We start from the raw sequence: 24,138 nt of genomic DNA on the forward strand, positions 1-24,138 counted from the left end.
TATCACATCATCTGCTGATGCCCGACTTACCTATGGAAGTAATGGAGCAAGTGGGCTCTCACACGTGGCAAAAACAAAGACTGTGAACGGCTTCTGCTCCGTCTCCCCCCCCCCCTCCTCCAGCAGAATGAAACTGACACGATCGAAGAGGTGAGTCAACAACCCAGTGAAAATGTGTATGGAGTGTTAAATGTTGCCAGTAGTAACACTGTAGCCGCAAAATCAGTTTTAACATCAAGCGCAGCGTTTAACATAAAGCCAATGAGAAATGACATTGAGAACAATACTGGTTGTGTTAACAATAGGCAAACAAGAGCATTTTAGATGTGACAGATGACAAACTCGTGGGAGCCGACGTGGCTCTTCAATATCTAGAGAACTCCCACCACACCAAAGTCAACGAAATGGCATGACACAAGCTACAAAGTAGCTAATCATTTTTAAGTGTACACGTTAAATGAACTGGAGTGAAATGAGGATCAGGAAGAGGGGGGCGAAAAAATAAAAATGGCAATGGAGATAGTATGCCTGCAAGCGAAAGCAGGGTCTTTGGATGGCTCCACAAGCCATCGACATATAAATGGAAACATAGATGAGAGGAACAACGTAAATAGAGACGACAACACAATGGAAGTGGAGAACAACTTTAAAAGTGCTAGTCACAATGATGGCAAAGACTACAACCGATCCAATGACCAGAGTGACAGGCATTACATGTGATGCAGATGACTTGAGGAAAGAAAGCTCTATGAGTGAGAATCATGTACCCATGAAAACAATGCAACAGCATTCCACAGAGCAAGAGAGACACGGATTCTTGCAAGATGGAACGAAGGTGCAGTACAAATGAGAGAAAGCATTTGTGAGCAATCATTGCACTACTCCTTTGAAGAAAGACACTGGAATAAAAATGCAAGTAATTTTATCTCAACACCTGCTCCAATAGAGACACTGAAAGAAATCCAACAACACTTTTCAATGAGAACAGCAGTGAATGAGCGGAGAGTGACAATGGGCCTCATTACGAGGTAGGCAGCCACAGAATGTACGGTGCCGGTAAGGGAACGGCAAAGTACATTCCGGGTTGCCACATTACGAGGTCTGCAGCGGATCCCGCTGACGACGTCTGGTAAAACCAGGCGTCCATAGCGGGACCCGCTAGCAGACCTCTGGGGGCTCAAATGGGAATGGGGATGTACCGGATCCCGAGAATGGGAATTACCGGGCCTGCCAAAGTCGGCATGGCCCGGTAATTCCCTATTTCTGGAACCCGGACCCAGTACCCGGTATGGGAGTAGCCATGCCGCATACTCGTAATGAGGCCCAATGAAATGGAAACAAGTCATTCAGCGGAAATTGCAACTTCTGCCAAACAGACATTGGCAGAAAACAGTCAATTACACGACGATGAAACAAGTCAAGCAACAAAGCTTAACGTGTTTAGTGTGCAGTGCTCGCCAACCTATTCACCATTAAGCAATAACTCATTGGATACGGAAACAAACCTACACAGAGCACATCTATCTAGTGAGTAAGCGATGCAAATTCATAACAATGTAATGGCTCTACTCACTATCTCACTTGCCCCATTTTTGAAACTATACGAGGATATCCACAGTAGTTTGAAGGATCACTACACCCTCCTCATGATGTCACATGGCAAACTCTTGCACGTGGAGTCCTTTACATCGACAATTCGAGATGGATAAGATGTCAAAGCAGAGACATCAGCAAGATGGTAAGCACGGCTATGTGACATGGTGTAAGGAGATCATATTGAACAAACTAATATGATGGAGGCTCTATTGGAAATCATGAAATGGATGAGAAAAAATGGGTCTCTAACGTCAAACAACAAGACACAAAGGGAGCCACAGGAGGTCAACACACCAGAACGTGACAAAGCAGTCCACAAAAGAGAAATAAGAACTTTAAAAGAAGCAAAGAAATGTAGACAACAATAACTAAGCCTAAGACGGCAATAAAGTGACAATTCTACAAGAGAACCAACAGAGATAAGGATGACACAAGGAGCTCCTATATTAAACATTGTTGAACAAGAAAGTAATGCTACTGAAAATAGAAAAAAAATTAAGGCTCAAAGGAAAGAAGGGATTACTAATAAACCTGAAATGGCCGTCTTAAATTAATCACAAATACCAGCTCAAATGGAACAAAATATGACATTTGACTTAAGCACTCAAATTGTAAGTCAAGGAGACAGAGAAGGCATATTCAATATTTTTAAAAAAAGAAAAGAAAAAAGCAAAAACATCAAATTTAAACCAACTGAAAGCAATGTGTAATAATGAAGCCAAATCAAAACACATCAAAGAGAAACCCAAACAGAGGCCTCATGGGTCACAAACATTTCTAAGAAACGTACACTTGCCAGTACGAGTTGAAAACCGTGAAACAAAATCCAAAAGAGAAAATATGCAAAGGGGTGAACATACTCACACAACTAAGAAGGACATAGTTGTGAATGAAGATCAATCTGCCACATGGAAGACACCAAACGAAAGAACAGCGCCACTGACACTCGTACCAAGTGCAGTGTCAATTGATGCAGAAGAACATAATCCACTAGAAGACTTCCTACAGTACATGAAAGACAACGAAGCTTCTCGATTACATTGGGAGACAGCCCGGCCAATACTACTGACAAAAACTCAAATTCAGTCAAATTCCAAGAAACCAAGCAAAAATAATTACATTTAAACACAGAAATCAAGAATCCTGCTCGAAAATGGATCAATGAGAGAACTTGAACACACCATTTATGACGTAAACACAGAAGCGGGAAAAGGTGCACAAATTGCTGACAGTTAACTGTACCACTAAAAGAAAAAAAAGAAAATCGCAAGGGACATCATGTCGCAGAACTTTAAATCCTCTAAGACCTAGAAGTCGATCTCGAATTACAACAGACAAAGAAAAAACATACAGAAAAATATTGAGACATGCAAGAGGAGATTCAAACAAAGTGACAATTCAAAATATTTTCAGGAAAAAACAAGGTAAATCTAAACAGAGAAGATGTGATGAAACTAATACACTGTTTGCCAATCCTAAGAACAGTCAGCTCAGAAGAAATAACTATGATCAAATATGACAAAGAAACAAGAACTGATTAGGTGACATCGCATATGAAATCCCAACTGACAAAATACTTGATCTTATCTTCTAAAGTGTCAATCTTACCACTTGGATTTGAAATAAGAGTTTATACTGATCATAAAAATTGTGATTCTCGACAAAGAGAAAAGGGAGACAGTGAGCAGCATCAAAAAACATATGAAGAAAAAATAAAGACAGAAAAATTGTGATTAAGGCGCAAGTCGGGAACGACACTCTGACTGTAACTTTTGAAAACACAGCAAAAAGAAGAAAAAGAGGAACTAAATCACCAACTAATATCACACAGTATGACTACAAAGATTGGAGCTGGATCTAACAAGCATTAGTGACATAGCAACAGGACTAGCCACAAGAACAACGGAAACACGGCATGGGAAAACTTTGTGGAATACGCAAGGATTTAAACATCTCCAGAGAGACAATTCCCTGAACCTGGAACAATAATCTATCTCCAGGAAACATGGATGCGTGAAACTCCTTCACGAGGTGGTTATGTAATGTTTTTTAAATCCAGCACTAAAAGGTAAACAGGGCAGGCCATATGCAGGACTGATAACCATGATAAGAAACAAACTGGGAGTAACAATCAAAAAATGCAAAAACATGAATCCCTTTGTACGGATGGCCAACTTGCAGCACCAACAGATTGACGATGATCTGCCAAGATTTACAGTGATTCTAAATTAATACTGGAATCCAATTCTAATATCTGTTGAAAAATGTATTGGGATCATAAACACAACAATCGAGGAATGCTACCAAGACAGGCAAAGTGTCACCTTTTGATATGTGGTGATTTAGACATGAAATCCTTGGACAAAAATGGTATACTGAAAGAATTTGATTCCATTTTATCGACCACAGAAAAAGAAAGAGATAATCTCTGGCATCGAGAGTTGACACTTCATAACTGTTATATGCTAATCGGAAACACAAAAGGTGATTTCTCAGGCAAATCAACTTGTACTGTGCCTAGTAGTGCATACACCCTTGACTATATATGGAGATACTGCAATTTTAGGCACACCATCGAAAGCCTAAATATAACAGCAACAAACTTGAGTGATCACGATCCACTTAAACTAACATGGCAGCTAAAAACAAAACAAACAAAAAATCAATGTATATAAAGGTGCTAGAAGTCACCATAAGCAATTAATCAAAGAAAAATATTGAGAGCTAACAAGCGTAGAGAACGACGAGAACTCATATGCTCCGCTACTAGCACTCTACAAGACACGACCCACCGGATGTAAGTATCTGTACCAAAAACACAAAGTATCACAACAAAAAAAATCACTAAGAGCAGATCAAATGTTTTTTGAAAAAGACAGTGGAACCCCTAAAAACAAGTCTAGTAAGACAAAGAAAACAGAAATACTGAAATTGGGCAATTGCATTTCGACTATGTAGAGCTCAAGAACAAGGTGAGGAGATGCTTAAGGCAATCTGCAAGATGAAAAGCAGAGAAACATGGGCCATAATAAACAAAACAACTTCAAATCAACAGGCCATTATGAGTAGTGGGGTAAACGAAAAGCAATGGGTAGAGTGCTATACCAGAATATTCTCAGAACCAAATAAAAAAGTAAATACTCCTAGCATTGAACATCAAGTGCCATTGAAAATTAGCTATGATCATCAAGAAATAAGTAGATGCATTAGAAAATTAAAATCTTCAAACGCTCCAGGATCAGACGGTCTGACAAATAACAACCTAAAAAAAATCTCCAGAGGAACAGGCACATTTGATTAAAGAAATCTTCAAAAAGATATCAATAACTGGAAAGCTCCCTACGATGTGGACATCTGGCAACATAGTGCCCATCTTTAAGCAAGGCGATAGACTGAACCCTAAAAACTACCAAATACAGAAACAACATGTATGCTGGTCTGACAATCACAACATCATAGGTGTAACGCAAATGGGCTTTACTAAGGGAGTAGGGACAGAATTAAACATATTCATTGTAAATGCCCTAAAACTCCAAACTATCTCAAAGAAACAAATATATTCCTTGTGTCTGTCAATCTGCAGCAAGTGTTCAACAGCGCAAACAGGAAAAAACTCAGGGAAAAAATTGATGCATGGAGGTGTCCGAACTCATTCTTAGAAATTGTCAAGGCCTTTCACATCAATACATCTGTCCATGTACAACTCAACAAACAAGGCGATCTTTCATTAAATAATATTAACAGAGAAAGGTGTGAAACAGGGATGTCCTCTAGCATCCACACTATTCAACTTGTACTTAGCAGACCTGATAATGATTTTAAGAAATGTCACTGATTTTCCACCTATAATAAACAGGTGCCATACTGCATGGATATTGTATGCAGGTGACCTGGTGTTAATTGACTGCACTCAAATAGGGCTCCAAAGGAAACTGAGTCTACTTGAAGGCTGCCTGGCAAAAAACAACTTGACCATTAACAGCAAAAAGTCCAAAATTATAAGCCTCATACAAGGGAAGAAGAAGAGGATCGCATTTAACTGGAAAGTGGCAAAGAATTAATGGAACAACCAGAATCTATCAACTATTTATGGATCCCCTTTAATAAAACACTTGGAGAAATCATATGGATAAATATGCTAAAAGGAAAAACAAAAAAATGCTTGCATCGCAGGGCTCCATAATGTATACACAATATGGAAAATGGAAAATGCTACCTTTCTTAGCATGCTACAAACCAAAAGTGACAGGGATAATAACATATGGAGGCGAAACAGCATTAGGAATAATTTGGAAGATACTTTTTGAAAGCTGTTTTACATCTACCCAAATGTATTCCAATGAATACAATAAGATATGAACTAGGTCTACAATCGTTGCACTCTATAATAACATGTACAAGCTTCTCCCTGCACAGAAAGTTAAGAATGAAGAAAGCAAAGAGTAACAAGGATATAATCAAAGAAGAAGAAAACAACTCAAAAAATTGACAAATCCACAGAGAAATAATGGGAAAACTGTCACTACATTTTTTGTATCAAATGGTTTGGTCCAGAGTGGGTGGATCAATGTAGGACTTTTAGAATAAAAGGCAGGCATACTGTTGTGCGCAAATAACACCATATGCAGTTAAACTCCAAGTGAAAAAGGATGTCATCACTCCTGCATTCACAAGGCAGTTTACAGTATCATTGAAATAAAGAAAGGGACAAAATAGTTATGGAGTCTGATGCATTTGTGTATATCAATGAAACCGTGAAACAGCAAGGGGTAGCGTGTGAATACATACCACTGGTACAAGTTGGGAACATTCCCATCCGGATAATAGCGAACAACAAAGGGTGTCAGGAGATTCATTTGGACGAAGGTACACCATTAGGGATGGCGATTCAAAAATCATATTACACAGCAGACTTGAGCAGCACAGTTAATGGAAATATTCCTGAAAGGTATGTCACTTTACGAGATGAACTGCCTGAATCTTTAGACTCCAAACCAAAAAGGGTTTTCAGGAATCAGTCAGTGTATCCTTAGGAACCAAAATATGGGATTTGTCATCACCAGGATGATTGCATTCTATTCCAGGTGGATGACATTGAAACAGAAAAAAACGGCGATTGATGTGGATGCTGAAATGTCAAGATACTTGAGGGTGGCGTCTGCCCAAAAAGATACTGCCACACAATTAAAGGAAAGCACAGATATTCCTCTCCTGGAGGACTTTCCATAATGTGTTAACATGGTAAATAAAGAAATCCAAGCAGCTGATGCATGTACAAATGAGTTAGAGAGAGACCAATTGAGGAGACATTTTTAGAATTCAATGATGTATTAGCCAGAGGTGCATATGATTGTGGGCATACTGATCTGCATGCCGCTACATTGCCAGAGCGCTATGTTAATGAATCTGTCTTCATGCAACAGTATAGGCTGCCTTTAGCTTGTTTCGAGTTGTTGGTATAATAATCAAAAACTTTGAGTCCAGAGGGATCATTAGACCTGTTAGCAGTGTCTCAAATACACCTACATTAGCTGTGTTGAAGCCCAATGGTCAGTGGCAGTAATGTGCAGACTTGAGAGAGTATAAAAAAAAGGGTACCAGTGTCAAGGTGGCCACTTCCATTCATTAACCAAGGCCTTGCACAGATCGAAAGGTCAAATGTTTTTACCACTTTGGATTTGACGGCTGAGTATTTGTGTGTGTCATTAGCAAAGGACATACACAATCTATTTGTTTTTACCTTCCAAGGAAAACAATATGCGTGAAAAAGAGTTCTCTTCTGCAGTATCAATAGTGGGAGCGTGCTTGGAATCTACCTGAATAAGGCACTCCTGGATGCAGCCAAGAGAGGAACTGTGGTTTATGTGGATGAAATCCTGATTAAGAATGAGGACATAAAAAGTTATTTCAGTGAAATAAGACATGTACTAAGTCAACTACAAAAGCCTGGGGTCATGGTATCATTGCATAAGGTGCAGTGGTGGAAGTAAAGGGTACATTTCTTGGGACATGAAGTCAAGGACCAGGGGTTGAGCCCAGAGAATAAAAAGCTAGAAGCAATTCAAAAGTTGAAGGACACCACACATTTGAAGGGTTTGAAGAGCTTGTTACGGATGATAAGTTACAATAGAAAATTAATTGAGGATTATGCACAAATCACACAACCATTCACTAAGTTACTGAAACAGGGCATTCCCTAGAAGTGGGGACAGGGACAGCATGAGCTGGTAGCTAAGTAAAAGGAGTGTTTGGTAAGAGCCCCATGTTTGGCTTATCCAAGGAAGAATCAGGATTTCTTCATAGAAATAGCTTTCACAGACTTGTGCATGTCAGCTGCATCACATCAGAAGTATGACTCAGGTATCAAGACCATTGCATATGCTAGCAGAGCGTTGTCACAAGTAGAAACCAAATGTAATTAATGTGAAAAAGCACTATTGACAACATTTTGGGCATTGCAACATTTCCGCCCCATTATTAAAGGAGAGCGGTTGTTTGTTGAAACTATACATAAACCCCTAAGATTTCTACAATGTAAAAGTATCAGGTCAGGCAATTTATCAAGAATTACATCATGGACTTTGAGAGTATGGGCAGGATAAAAGAAGTCCAGAGACCCAGGGGCGTGCAGAACTGCATAGTTGTACAATTATAGGAACCACAGATAGTACGGAATTGCAAACTGATTTTGTTGAATTTGATCATTCACTGCACAGAGCATTTGATAAAGAAACATGTAGAAATCTCCCAGCCATATAAGTGTATGGGTGTGCATATCATTTGAGTAATGATCCTGAGAAGGGTTTAGTGGCAGGAATCAGAACTGTGTGGATCAAATGTGAAAATATCTCATCATTGAGCATGAGGGTAGGTCCCAGGAGTAGTTGGGTAGCAGAGTTGGCTGCAATCTACAAAGCAATATCCACTGCAGTAGAACTACATTAAAAGAGATGGGGATGGTCACTGACTCTGACTGTGCCTGGAATAAATGTGTGGAATATCTGCTGGGGTGAAAGCTGTGGGGGATGGTCTCTTGCAACAAAAAACCTGTTTTAGTAATCTGATCCAGGCCATCAACAATCTTGTTTCAGAAAATGAGTTGAAAATCCATTGGAGGAAGATAAGGGGACATTCCAAAACACGAGGATATGATAAGGAAGGGAATCATAAGGCTGATCAATTGGACAAAATCGGGGTGGTAATAGGAGAACTGTTTCCCATGAACACTTGCTTGGTGAGATACAGGTAGATATAGTGACACGTTCCAAAATCTCAAGGGACAGACAATCAATTGGTAGTTCAAAGGAGTTTTGACACACCTGATCAGGATTTGATTAAGGTACAAAAGGAAGACCCAATTGTAGGTTTGTTTTACAATCGTATGGTAGACGCTGATAAGAATCCCATTACAGAAGAGGACTGCAATGGAAGAGAGGAGATGGGGGTGATGACAAAGATTAACAAACAATTTCATCTACAGGACGGACTGCAGTCAGAAAACCCATTTCAGGTCATATTCAGTGGGATGTTCCCATTTCGTTTCGAGGGCTAATGTTATATCATGCCCATGATGTGATAACAGCGGTTCACAGAGGTACTCAGAATATGTTTGAAATATTAAAGGAATATGCTTATTTGCCACATATGTTCCAAGATGTGGCACTATGCATGCAGGAATGTTTGGTGTGTGCACAGTTTCAGCCTACTTCCCCAACACATAGAGCATGATTAATGAAGAGAGTATTGACCCTTCCATGGCTAGATCTGCAAATAGAATTCATTGGACTGGCCCAAATATCATCATGAGGAAACAATTACATGCTGGCAATTACCTGTTTAATGTCGAAATGGTTGGAATGTATTCCTGCTCCTGATTGGAGTGCACAGACCGCGGTTTCCTTATTGGTGAATCATATATTTTCCAGGTTTTCGTTGCCCCAAAGAATAGAGCCAGACCGTCGGAGTCATTTCCTAAGTGCAGTGATGACGTTTTAGGGGTAAAGAGGAGGTTACATGTTTTGTATTGGCCATCCTCCCATGGTGGAGTGGAAAGATGGAACAGATCAATAATTTATATAACAAAGATGTTAGTGGCTGAAGCAGGGTGTAGTTGGAATTTATGACTTCCTTTAGTGCTAATGGCCATTAGAGCAACACCATCAACATCTACAAATCTCAGGCCATGTGAGATAATCCCAGACGGGAAGATGGTACTTCCCCAACATGTATTGAACAGGACCAATGAGCCAGTCTTGGTAAATACACCCATAGTTCACGAGTATGTTGAAGAGTTGAGAAAGCATTTGCAACATGCATTGGCATTCACGCAAAAACATATAGAAAAAGTAGCTGAGGGTGCCAAGCCCTACTATGACAGGAAATCATCTGTCATGTAATATGAGATAGGTGACCCGGTCTACAAGTTTAATTTCGCAAAATGAAAAAGTAAGAACTTGAAGTTCATGGCGTCCTGGTGTGGCCCATTCAAAATTGTGGATAATGTTTTGCCTGTGGTGTATAGAATACTTAGGAAGGAAGGCGATCTGGCTGTGGAACAGTTTGTCTGTGTAGATCAAATCAAGCCATTGCACCCAAGACATGAAATAAAATTATTGGAGCATCCAGGAAAAACCAACAAGGATTGAAAAGTGTATTGGTTAGAGCATCAGATACAATGAGGCACGAAGGGACCTAGGTGAGTAAATCAGTTTCCAATGGTCCAGCCGGAAAAGGATTCATCGTAACAGGTTATTAGGTGTGTTTAGTGTACATGGAGGATTGAATGAAGGGTTGAGTTGTTAATAAAAAGGAAGGGAAGATACCTTGGATAAAATTGTTGGTGGTTGGTAATTAACATGTCTGTCTCTTTCCTATGTTATAGAACATGGTTACATTTGTTTCCCTCCAAAAAGCTTCTCTGGAGCTAGATGTCCACATGGGAGGCCCTCAGATGAGGAAAGGAGGAGTCCCCAGGATGAGAGTAGGAGGAATCAGTAAGGGGGAAGGAGACCAGTGGGTGCAGAGGAGAAGATCAGATGTCAAGACAGCAGTTCACACTTCATGGAAGGAAGAATAGGGCCAAAAAAGTTCTTGAATAATTTAAAAATGTTTTATGACTTGCCTAGTTATGTGGTCAAGTGCCACAGTGGCATATGGACAACCTTTGATTGAGCCAGGGCCAGCATCAGGCAATGTGACGAAAGATACCCCTGGATCCATATTAGGGAACAGGCGTTTGTTGTATCAGAACATTTATACTGCTGTGAATCCAGATAGGATTTTGGAGAAAGATTTTATTTTATGGAGTCTCCATATTATGTACCAAATCCCAATTGATGCCAAATCCTTCCTAGAAAACGTCTTATCTTGCTTACTACTTTGTTACTATCATGCTTACTACTTTGTTTCTATCCTTTAACTCTATTCTCATAGTGACTTTTTTTTTTAATATATGGCTCGAAGACAATATTGTTAGCAGTTCCAAAGCAGTCACATATCTGTGCAAATGTTTACACTTCAATAATATATACAAAGCATCCACTCACATGGTTACATAACAATTCAACTGGGTTGACAGCAATTGAAAAGAAGAGAATTTGTGTGAATGGGGTGCATGATTTCTAGCTTTGGTAGTTGGTGGTTCTGCAGAGTCCTCATGTTTAATCAGTGTCCTCCACAGAAAGGGGGGGCATGTTAGCATATTTAGGAGATGAAGAACTTCAGTAGTATTTTCAGTGTTTAGTTTAACATTTGACATATGACATTAACACTTAACATTGGGGGAAGTAGGGATGTCATTTAGTGGTTGCCAGGGGCCGCAAATGTGACCCCTGAAGTCTCCCTAGCTACCCCTCAAGTCTGCCTTGTTACCCCTAAAAAAACAAGGAAAAAAATACTTTTTTGTTTTGTTTTATTGAGGCTCCTGGGCTGTGGCTAGCTGCATGTGGCTCTTTGTTTCTGGAGTGGCTGTTTTTTTGGTAGCTTTAGCTGGTAAGATAGCTCAGTGGGTAGAGCGCTCGTTGTTACAATGTGTGTGTGTGTGATCTGCAGGTTGCAGGTTCGACTCCTGGCAAAGTCAACTCAGCCTTTCATCCTGCTGAGGTTGATAAATGAGTACCAACACAGGTTGGCCGATATTGTATGTATATTTGTTCTATATGAAGCGCTTAAGCGTAAGTGCTATATAATAACATATCATTACAGTTTAGCCTTGAACGTCTGTTTGCATTCACAGTAATTTGGTAATATGGCCCTATAGGCGCTGATATTAACGATGCATTCTTATTGCATCACTTTACAGTGATACTGTAACCATATTTTCCATAGTGCAGTTAGAAACAATGCTATGTTATGCCACTTCCGGTTTTGTCATGGGGTGAAAGGTCATGTTCAATCCCTTATTGTGATGACACTTTGGGATTAGGTCAGATGTCATCACTTCCTGTGATGTCATCAAAGGTCAAGGGTCGTGTGGTGCCTCTTCCACTACCCCTAGCCTTTTGGTGAAATGACGTCCCTTAAGTAGCGTGGGTTAAATTTGTTATGCCACAGAAGTGCTGGCATAGTAGTAGGCACACAAAAACAAACATTGCCAGGTTCAGAAAAGGCTGTCTACAGCCTGTCCTTTTTCTAGCATTTAGAGGTAAATGGGCATTATGAATGAAAGGCACAGTACGAACACCAGCAACTGGACCCCAGCAGATGGAGGTGTTAGGGAGAATTCTCTGTTTAGGCTGAATTTCCTAACCTAGTGAGTCCCCCAGCAGCTTTACTGGATTTCTGGAGTTTGTTTTTTCCATCCTGCCAAGAGTGAGACTCTTTTCTCCCACTCTTGGACATGTATGTGTGTAATTCCTTTGAAATGTCAATGTGTTCGATGGGCTATGGGGTCTTTTACTCCATAGGGTCTCATATGTTTTTCTATGTGTGTTACACCGCACCCTACGTGTCGTAACACACATAGACTCCATACCCGGGGACTGACTACTGTCTCCCCGGGGATGTAAAGTCACCATTGGCTTTACTAGACCTAAATTTACTAACAGAACTAGTACCAACCATCTTATTGTGGACGTACTAGTAGGGGTAATTCGATTACTCCTGGATCTGTTACTCGAGGGGGCACTGTCCCGTCCCCCCTCGTCGAGTTTTGGCTGGTGGCAGTGGAAACTACTTGTTATGTTCGATCCCGAACATAACCCTATGGGATTCATCCCATTGTTGGAGATTGATACTTTTTCTCATTTATCTCTGACGTACCACCGATCTACTTATCTTAAATAAGTTTATCGAATGGTATTTTCTGCCAGAACTCGGTTTTAAAATGGCGTCTGTGTTCGTCTCTGTGACTCCTAAACCAAAGGTTGAGCCCTTTGTTCCACTTTTGGCGGGCCTCTGTTCAGAGACCCTCCAAAGTGGTGCCATTCTGTCTGGGTTACCACAGGGGTGTGGGAGGGGGTTTAGGCACCCTGGACCGAGTTGCCTAGCCAACTCAGGTCGCACTCTGGAGTGATTGGCCCAGGTGGTGAGCCTTCCCGCTCACCACTTAGCATGTGTTGATTGACAGCTAGGCTGAATGAATGGGGGTTTTCTGCATAAAAGCAGGGCTTTTGGGACTGGATCTTCAGAAGTCGCCACAGGACCTAAGAATCCGACGAGGGTAACGCTGAGCCGACCTGCAATGACGACACCTCCGGTGGAGCCCTGCTGAGCCGACTCACCACTTCCCGACGACAGAGGAGATCTCCCTGCCGGAGAGTCTCTTCCCCTGATTGGTGGGAACAACCAGTCTCCTTCGCTTTTTATTCGCCTCAGGACGCAGTGGTCGAATTGCCCGTGCAGAGCTCCTCGGCAACCGGATAGCCACTACCCCTGTACCGCGACCAAAAGGTGGTGCCTTGTGACGGAGCACTCCGCGGCTGGTCTCTTCCCTGGTGGTGCACCGGACTTCACTTTCCTTCGACGACGAGATCATCTCTACTCTTGGCAAAGACCCGACGTGCATCCACCACCAGGAACAACTGCCCCCGCCGGAGCTGCCCTCCACAACAAGGTACCGTGTCCGCCTGGCTTCCCTTTCGTTCGGTTCGAGTGAGGTGTCTTAATCCTCTCCGTTCCGCTGGGTCGCCTCCAAGCTTTGCTCATTCTTTGTTCTGAACTGGTTCAACCTGCCGATAACAATTTGCTATAAAGACTTGAATGCATCTCCACTAGATACTTTTTGGGACATCGCGCCTTGCCTCTCTCCGAGTGGGCCTGGCCTCTGAACTTTACGATCTATTGTCATTCTTGCCTTCCCGCCTTGCATTATATCCGCATAGGATTGAACTGTGTTGATTTCATGACCTGCCTATCTTTTTTCTCTCCCGTCCTAACTAATATTCGAGTGTCATCTAGGTTGAGGTATACACCTCTGTCTGAAAATAAGTGGTACCGGTAGAACCTAGAGTTGTCGATATTTTGCTAGGGGGATTGATCGTTTTCTACTTCGTAGATTAATTGTATTTGATTTGTTTGCCGTGATTTGCCTTAGTGTTTTTCATAGACATTTTGTTATAAATAAATACCTTAATATCTTTACACTAAGCCTCGTTGAGTGTTTGCTTGTCTTGCTGTGAAGAATTGCCCTATGTTGTATACTCCACATACTGCTCAACTTTTCTTGAGAGAAGTCTGACTGCTCAGCCACAGCTACCAAGTGAATCTGTGTGGTACAGACTGCTACCAAGTGGGTTCACCGCCAACGCCTGTAGTCCTAAATCTTTTGCAGTGGTCCCAGAGGGAACTGCACAGGTTTCCGCCTAACACTGGTGTACAGCGGTGGGATTTGTATCGAGTATACAGTTTAGAGTGCTTTTCGACACTGTAGGATAACTAACCACAAAACTTTGCACAAAAAAGCAACTTTCAAAAAACATGTCTACGATGGAAACCTACAGTCAAGAGTCTTTGTCAGGTGAAAATACTGAGAGTCTGCGAGCTCTCTGTAGGCAAGAGAATCTTTCTGTAAGAGGCAAGAAGTTAGAACTAATAGAGAGATTGCTGGTGAACCAAAGTCTGGGTACTGGTTCAGAGGAACCACTCTCCCCAGCGAATGTAGACGACAGTAATGGTGTTGATCTGAATCGTAATTCTGATAATAGCGATGAAGAGGCTGACGAGGCCAGAGAGGCTAACGAAACTGTCTCCCCCGCTCCTCTACCTGCCTTACCAGCTGTGCCTACGGGGCCCATACCAGGTCCCACAAGTAACCCTGCTTATTTTGAACTTGAAAAAATGAAGCTCGAATTAGAATATAAACGGTTCTTGGCTCAATCTGAACGAAACCAAGAGCTCGAGTTCAGACGGATGAATGCCCAGGCTGAGCAGAAGCAAGCTGAGTTAAGACTCAGAGGAATAGAACTTAATCACGAGTTAGAAATGAAAAAGTTTTCTATGGAAAATGCTTCTCTCTCCTCTGGTTCCTCTAGGAGCTCCAGTCCCAAAAGACCCCGGATGCCGAAGGAATTAGTGGGTATGTATGAACCGAGTTTGGATGTGTTGGATTGGTTGAAACTGTTTGAATACAATCATGGGCTCCAGGACATCACCGGGAATGTGTTGCTTCCCTGGTTGTTCTCTAGGCTCCCTCCTGTTGCGACTGATGTGGTAATGGAGTTGGGGGAGGCGGATAAGATGGATTACGAAAGTGTGAAACTAGCTTTGATAGCTAGATTCGGGAAGACCCCTTCCCAGTATCTTAAGAGGTTTAGAACCCTCAAAAAGCATGATGGTACCCCTGGGGCTACCTGGGTGAGTGAAGGGTTGAAAAACTTAGAGGGATGGATTAAGGGTTCCAAAGTGAACACTTATGAGGGTATGAGAAATCTTTTTATGTTGGAGTCTATTTATGATGCCTGTTCTCCTGAGCTCAGACAGCACTTGGCTGATTCAAAGGAATTGGATTCCAGGGCACTAGCTAAGGCTGCTGACTTGTGGGTTGCCACAAGGATTCAGGGGTAACTCAGAAAAAGGATGAGGGAAAACAGCCTAAAAAAGACTCAAAAGAGAATTTGAATAACTCACATTCCAAAGAGGACCCCAAACAAAACCAGAAGGGTAAGCCACCGGAAAAACCACAGCAGAATAGTGTGTCTTCTGGTGCCAAACCGGAAGGAGGTCAGAACAAGCCTCCATTCCAGAAAGCATTCGGTAAATGCTTTGTTTGTGGCTCGACTGATTACGTGAAAAGAGATCCCAGATGTAAGGGTAAACCTTCAGGGGTCCAGCTTGTCTCCTTAGCCTTCGCTCCAGAGGAGGAAGTCCAAATGGCAAGTGGAAACTTTCTACTGCTAGCTGACGAACCCATTGGAGTCTCAGCCAGCGTTTCTTTAGTATCTCTGGGGTTGTGGGAACAACAGAATTTAGATGTCTATAATTCTATCCCCGATAATACTAAAGAGTATTATAAGGACAGTGTCCAGGTGAATGGTCAGGAGACTCCTGCCATTAGGGACACTGGGGCCAGCATAACTGTGGTGGATAAATCGTTTTTTCAGGCTGAGGATGTTGCTAAGGCACCCAAACGCCTCACCAAGTTAGCTGGAGTGCCTGTGCAGATGCTTCCCCAATTACCAGTTCTCATCCAGTGTAACGACATGACTGTGAAAATACCTGTCAGCATACAGAGTGAGGTACCAGGACGCGTACTGTTGGGTAACGATTTGAAAACTCTCGGAGTTGTATCGCATACTCCCAGACCTCCTAGTAAACGGTTACAGGAGCTAACCAGACCCGCACGAGAGAGGACCATGCGCGGTACTCTCCAGGAGATGATGAAGAAAGAAATCACTCCTGCTCCACTGGAATTGTCGGCCGCTGCCTCCAAGAAATCAGAAGCGAAGGGGAAATCTAAGACTTCTATCCCGAAACCAGCCACCAGCATTCCAGTGCAGCCGACACGGACTTCCCCGCGGTTGTCCAACATCACACCCGTAACTCCACCTCCAGCCGAGGCTGAGAGGGAGGTACAGCCCTGCGTGGTAGAATTAGACTCTGAGGAAGAGCTAATGGAAGGCCAGGAACTCATTGGAGATCTGGATCCTGTTGACCATCCTGAGCTGCAGTCTTTACTGGCAGAAGGTGGACCCAGCAGGGCAGACTTCAGTAAGGGACAGAGAGAATGTCCAACTCTGGAAGGTCTTCGCCATCAGGCAGAAGCTCAGGCTGAAGGGCAAGAGCCTGGGAAATACAGGTTGCACTGGGAAGATGGCCTCTTCTGAATGAAACGACTGAGTCTACACCTGGAGACTACAAACGCCTTGTAGTACCCCAAGATCAGACCACAGTTCTTGCAGTTAGCACACGAGATTCCTTTGGCTGGTCACTTGAGTTTCAAGAAGACTAAGGAAAGGCTCTCGCTCTACTTCTATTGGCCAAAGATAGGGGCCGAAGTAGAAAAACACTGCAGGAGCTGCCACACCTGCCAGATCTCTGGTAAGGTTGGATCCAAGAACGTGGCACCGTTAGTGCCTCTCCCGGTTGTGGGAGTCCCATTTGAGAGAGTAGGGATTGACATCGTTGGTCCCCTTGATCCTCCAACCTCCTCAGGCAACAGGTTTATACTTGTTGTAGTAGACCATGCTACTAGGTATCCTGAGGCAATTCCTATGAGGACTGATACAGCTCCGGCTGTGGCTAAGGCCCTCCTTGGTATTTTTACCAGGGTCGGGTTTCATAAGGAAGTAATCTCTGACAGGGGGTCAAACTTTATGTCCCACTACATGAAAGCCATGTGGAAAACCTGCGGAGTAACTTACAAGTTCTCAACGGCTTACCACCCACAAACCAATGGGTTGGTAGAACGGTTCAACCGAACCATGAAGAGCATGATAGGTGCTCTAGAGGAACCCCTTAAGCGTAAGTGGGACCTTCTATTGCCATGCCTTCTCTTTGCTTATAGAGAAGTCCCTCAGGAGGCAGTAGGTTACTCTCCCTTCGAACTACACTATGGTCATCCCGTCAGAGGTCCATTGGCCCTGATTAAGGAGGGGTTGGAGAGTGCTCCTTCCCCCAAGCCAGTCAGAGTGACTGACTACGTGATAGGTCTCCGGAGGAGAATGTCGCACATGATGACGGAAGCAAGCGATAACTTGAAAACTGGACAAGCATTGGTCAAGCACTGGCACGATCAAAATGCTAACATGGTTGAGTTCGCTCAAGACCAGCTCGTTCTCATTATGATCCCAACAAGGCAGAGGGCCTTGCAAGATAAGTGGATGGGACCCTACCGAGTAGTGGGTAAACTCAGAGAGGTTAACTATCTGGTGGACTTGGGCAATCCCAAGGAGACTCCGACAGTCTTTCACACCAACCGACTTAAAGCGTATGTCTCACAACCTGATGTAGGAGCGTTGCTTCTAGCATCATCCGAGGAAGAAGAAGAGAGTGAAGCTCTTCCGGATCTCCTCAGAGGCTTACCTTTAGATGAAAAAATTGAAGGAGTGAATCTCTCCTCCAATCTGACACCCGAGCAACAAGAAGAGTGCAAATCTATGTTGAATCAGTTTGCCTCTCTGTTCTCGCTTTCACCAGGCTTGACCCCTTGGGGCCAGCACGACATACTCACTGGTGACTCTCTGCTGGTCAAAAGCAGAGGATACCGCATGTCAGAAAACGTACAAACCCACATCAAAGGTGAGGTCAGCAAGATGCTTGATCTCGGGGTAATAGAGCCCTCTACTAGTCCATGGTCTAGCCCAGTTGTGTTAGTACCAAAGGCCGGATCTAAAGGACTTAGATTCTGCGTGGATTATCGAGCTCTTAATGCAGTCACCACGACTGATGCCCACCCTTCGCCAAGAACAGATGAGTTGGTGGATAAACTTGGCGCCGCCAAGTTCCTCAGCACATTTGACTTGACGTCAGGCTATTGGCAAATAGCCCCGACAGACCATGCCAAGGAGAAAACTGCATTTTCTACCCCCGTTGGCTTATACCAGTTTAAGGTAATGCCTTTCGGACTGAAGAATGCACCTGCTACATTTCAACGGATGGTAAACCAGGTTCTGAATGGGATGGAGGACTTCTGCATGGCATACTTGGATGACATCGCAGTGTTCAGCAATTCCTGGGAAGAACATGTAATCCACCTGAGAGATGTTTTGCAGGCTCTTGGACGAGCCAATCTGACCATAAAGGCAAGTAAATGCCAAATTGGACAGAGTAAGGTAGTCTATCTTGGGCATGAGGTAGGCGGTGGAGAAATAAGGCCTTTGCTCAGTAAGATTGAAGCTGTGCAAAATTGGACAACACCGACTACTCAAACCCAGGTGAGAGCCTTCCTAGGCCTCACTGGGTATTACAGGAATTTCATAGAGAACTATGGGACCATAGCTTCTCCACTGAATGTCATCTCCTCGCCCAAATTTCCTAAAAAGGTTAAATGGAACGAGGAGTGCAATCAGGCTTTTGAAAACCTGAAACAGGCTCTTTGCCAAGCCCCAGTACTCAGAGCTCCTGATTACCGCCAACACTTCATTGTGCAGACAGACGCTTCCAATGTAGGGATAGGTGCCGTACTCAGTCAACTGGATGGGAAAGGTAGGGAGCACCCCGTTTGCTTCATCAGCCGCAAGCTGAAGGATCCTGAAACAAGGTGGGCAACAATCGAAAGAGAGTGCTTTGCTATCGTATGGGCCCTGAAGAAGTTTAGGCCGTACTTGTATGGTTCTACTTTTGTTATTCAAACTGACCACCAACCCTTGAGATGGTTAATGCAAATGAAAGGGGAAAACCCAAAACAATTGAGATGGTCGATCTGCCTGCAAGGGTTTGATTTCACCATTGAGCACAGGTCAGGGTGTCACCACCAAAATGCTGATGGTCTCTCTAGGATGTATGTCATCGACTAGAGGTATGAGATTCATCCAGGAGTGGATTAAATCCTCCTGTCCCTTAGTCTGGGGGGGGCGAGTGTTAGGGAGAATTCTCTGTTTCAGCTGAATTTCCTAACCTAGTGAGTCCCCCAGCAGCTTTGCTGGATTTCTGGAGTTTGTTTTTTCCATCCTGCCAAGAGTGAGACTCTTTTCTCCCACTCTTGGACATGTATGTGTGTAATTCCTTTGAAATGTCAATGTGTTCGATGGGCTATGGGGTCTTTTACTCCATAGGGTCTCATATGTTTTTCTATGTGTGTTACACCGCACCCTACGTGTTGTAACACGGGGGCGCCCTAGCGGGTCCCCCACCATAGACTCCATACCCGGGGACTGACTACTGTCTCCCCGGGCATGTAAAGTCACCATTGGCTTTACAAGACCTAAATTTACTAGCAGAACTAGTACCAACCATCTTATTGTGGACGTACTAGTAGGGGTAATTCGATTACTCCTGGATCTGTTACTCGAGGGGGCACTGTCCCGTCCCCCCTCGTGGAGTTTTGGCTGGTGGCAGTGGAAACTACTTGTTATGTTCGATCCCGAACATAACCCTATGGGATTCGTCCCATTGTTGGAGATTGATACTTTTTCTCATTTATCTCTGACATACCACCGATCTACTTATCTTAAATAAGTTTATCGAATGGTATTTTCTGCCAGAACTCGGTTTTAAAATGGCGTCTGTGTTCGTCTCTGTGACTCCTAAACCAAAGGTTGAGCCCTTTGTTCCACTTTTGGCGGGCCTCTGTTCAGAGACCCTCCAAAGTGGTGCCATCCTGTCTGGGTTACCACAGGGGTGTCGGAGGGGGTTTAGGCACCCTGGACCGAGTTGCCTTGCCAACTCAGGTCGCACTCTGGAGTGATTGGCCCAGGTGGTGATGTGTTGATTGACAGCTAGGCTGAATGAATGGGGGTTTTCTGCATAAAAGCAGGGCTTTTGGGACTGGATCTTCAGAAGTCGCCACAGGACCTAAGAATCTGACGAGGGTAACGCTGAGCCGACCTGCAACGACGACACCTCCGGTGGAGCCCTGCTGAGCCGACTCACCACTTCCCGACGACAGAGGAGATCTCCCTGCCGGAGAGTCTCTTCCCCTGACTGGTGGGAACAACCAGTCTCCTTCGCTTTTTATTCACCTCAGGACGCAGTGGTCGAATTGCCCGTGCAGAGCACCTCGGCAACCGGATAGCCACTACCCCTGTACCGCGACCAAAAGGTGGTGCCTTGTGACGGAGCACTCCGCGGCTGGTCTCTTCCCTGGTGGTGCACCGGACTTCACTTTCCTTCGACGACGAGATCATCTCTACTCTTGGCAAAGACCCGACGTGCATCCACCACCAGGAACAACTGCCCCTGCCTGAGCTGCCCTCCACAACAAGGTACCGTGTCCGCCTGGCTTCCCTTTCGTTCGGTTCGAGTGAGGTGTCTTAATCCTCTCCGTTCCGCTGGGTCGCCTCCAAGCTTTGCTCATTCTTTGTTCTGAACTGGTTCAACCTGCCGATAACAATTTGCTATAAAGACTTGAATGCATCTCCACTAGAGACTTTTTGGGACATCGCGCCTTGCCTCTCTCCGAGTGGGCCTGGCCTCTGAACTTTACGATCTATTGTGATTCTTGCCTTCCCGCCTTGCATTATATCCGCATAGGATTGAACTGTGTTGATTTCATGACCTGCCTATCTTTTTTCTCTCCCGTCCTAACTAATATTCGAGTGTCATCTAGGTTGAGGTATACACCTCTGTCTGAAAATAAGTGGTACCGGTAGAACCTAGAGTTGTCGATATTTTGCTAGGGGGATTTATCGTTTTCTACTTCGTAGATTAATTGTGTTTGATTTGTTTGCCGTGATTTGCCTTAGTGTTTTTCATAGACATTTTGTTATAAATAAATACCTTAATATCTTTACACTAAGCCTTGTTGAGTGTTTGCTTGTCTTGCTGTGAAGAATTGCCCTATGTTGTATACTCCACATACTGCTCAACTTTTCTTGAGAGAAGTCTGACTGCTCAGCCACAGCTACCAAGTGAATCTGTGTGGTACAGACTGCTACCAAGTGGGTTCACCGCCAACGCCTGTAGTCCTAAATCTTTTGCAGTGGTCCCAGAGGGAACTGCACAGGTTTCCGCCTAACACTCACCCATGTCCAGGAACAGAGACTGGCATGCTTTCATGTGGCCATTACGCATAGGGCAACCCATGTTGCATTTGAACACATGCACCAACCATGTGGTTCACACATTACGGGTCTCACATGCATGACGTCCCTGCACACACACATGCATACATGGCCTATGTCACACATACAGGCAAGTATCAGACAACCAGCACACTGCGACATGCCCTGTCTCACACAGCAATGCTTGGCCACTTACCGCTCAACTCCAGACGGGTCTGCCTCTCAAGGATCTGGGCGTGGAGTGCTTGGCCTACGCGTTCCAGGACCCTCATCTGGATGGTACTCATGTGGCCCCGGCCGCCCTCCAACAGGCGCCGGGCCTTCAAGAGGGTCCTAGACCTGCAGTCATCCCAGCGCTTCTTGACATGTTGGTAGTCGCGGACTGCCACCCCCTCCGCGTTGATGCAGTCATGATGTCCGTCTAGATCCGAGTCCATACTTCCTTGTTGGCGCGCTTACTTCCGAAGAGGGCATCATACTGCCCCAGGACTTGCTCCACCAGGACACCAACTTCGGTGGCAGTGAAGCTGGTGCCCCTCTGCCTCTCTGGCCGGGGGTTGCCAGTGGTGCCAGATGTTGCAGTGCCCGACATGGCAACCCCAGAGGCAGGAGTGGGTGGGCAACCGGGTCCTGGGGCTGGGCTGTGGAGCGATGGTATCCCAGTCGGGAGTCTTCTGTTCCAGCAGGAGTGGACACAGCAAATGGACCCCTGCAGATGGCTGATGTGCAGGCACCAAATGGCAGGGCACGGTGGCAGCAGGCAGGCAGGCAGGCAGCAGCAGATGGCTCGTGGGAGGCTGCTCGGGGCTCTGGGGGGCAGTAATTCGGCCTTTTGGGCAGGAGCGTGGTCTTCCGTGTGCTTACGCGTGGCCAGCTTGATACGGAGTGATTTGGCACGTGAAAATCCTGCACGTCTGCGTGTAAATCGAGAAAAGGCCCTTAGCGCGTATGCACGTCAGCACGCATATGCGATTTCATTGGACCAAAGGCCCTTAGGGCGTGAGCGCATCTGTGACGTGAGGCGCGCGGGTGTTTCCCTCATTACACGTGATGACAGAGCACACGTGGATTTCCACCAATCACGTGTGGAACTTCCTGCGCACCCCAGAAATACACGTACCCAGGCCAATCGCGTGTACGCTCACTTCCCTCCGATTACACGCGATGACACTCGGACGTGCAGTTTTACCACATGTGCCCGCATATGCGATTTCATTGGCCCAAAGGCCACCATGCGCAGCTGTGACGTCACGCGCATGGCCGTAGAGAATGGCGCGTGTAAAAATAAAGAGATACACGTCCGAGTGTCAAAGCGCATAATTGGTGGAAATGGCCTCATTGCGTATGCACGTCTGTGACGTGTGTATAAAAGGTACGTGTAGAACGCCATTTCCTCGTACGTGCTTTTCGTGGAGAGCGAGTGGGTGAAATCTGTACTTCTTGTCGGTTCACACGCAATTTACTTCACGGTGTTTCCAGTTCGTACTCCCTGTTACCTCTGACAGCTTTTTCTCTTTTCCTCTTTTATCTGGGCCTGTTTCCTCAAACAGCGTTCCCTACTACTGTTGTCCTGTCTCCTCAGACAGCGTACAATTCTTCTTTTGGCGGGGGTGTTGCCAACGTGCACACGCGCATATTTTTCACGCTTTTGTTCCTGGCGGACGGTGAGTCGCGCACGTATTTAACATCTGTGCTTGCCCCGTGTGTCGCGTACCCCTTCAGAGGTCATTCTAGGCTGCGTGTGACACGCATACGTTCATTCTTGTGTTCCTGGGTGCCACAGCGTAGTGCAGGTTTATTTTTCCACGCACGTGGTCTAGGAGGGGTTGCGTGCACCTTACTTCGCTTTTTTGGGGTGCCTGTGCATTGCGTGACCCGTCATCTTTCCCCAGGGGTGACATACAGCCTTGCTAGAGCACTAGGGTACGATTACCATCTGGTACCCAACCCCTTTGACCCCCAATTGCCCAGGACAATAGTTCACATCGACTCCCATATGCACAATAGCATCAGTGCCATGGCTGGGAGGTCGAACAAGCCGTAAGGGTGGCAAAGGTGGCCGAGCCCCAAGTGGTGGCCATGGTGGATCCGGTAGGGGACGTGGCCGTGACTTGCAGGGTGCCCCTAGCCCCCCATGTGTGGAGGAGCAGTCAGGGACACCCATGCCACCCCCCCCCCCGGTTGGGGTTACCGTGGCTGACACCATCCATGCTCAGCCCTTGTTGGACCAGCCCACTGTGGAACCAGACCTGGAACAGGGTGACTCCATGGCTGACTTCCAGGTCAGCAGGTCTAGGCCACGTGCGCCGGTGAACGTTGGTGTCATCAGGCCACGTGGATCAGGGGCAGCTAGATCATCTGCCCCGCGTAGGCAGGCTGGGGAGGCTGCAGAGGCAGCTGCGGCTCCATCCAAGACAGTGTTGTCCGAGTCCATCATGCTGACATT

Source organism: Ambystoma mexicanum, chromosome 7p (assembly GCF_040938575.1).
Source record: "Ambystoma mexicanum isolate Mex_15411 chromosome 7p, UKY_AmexF1_1, whole genome shotgun sequence".
Classification (NCBI taxonomy): Eukaryota; Metazoa; Chordata; class Amphibia; order Caudata; family Ambystomatidae; genus Ambystoma; species Ambystoma mexicanum.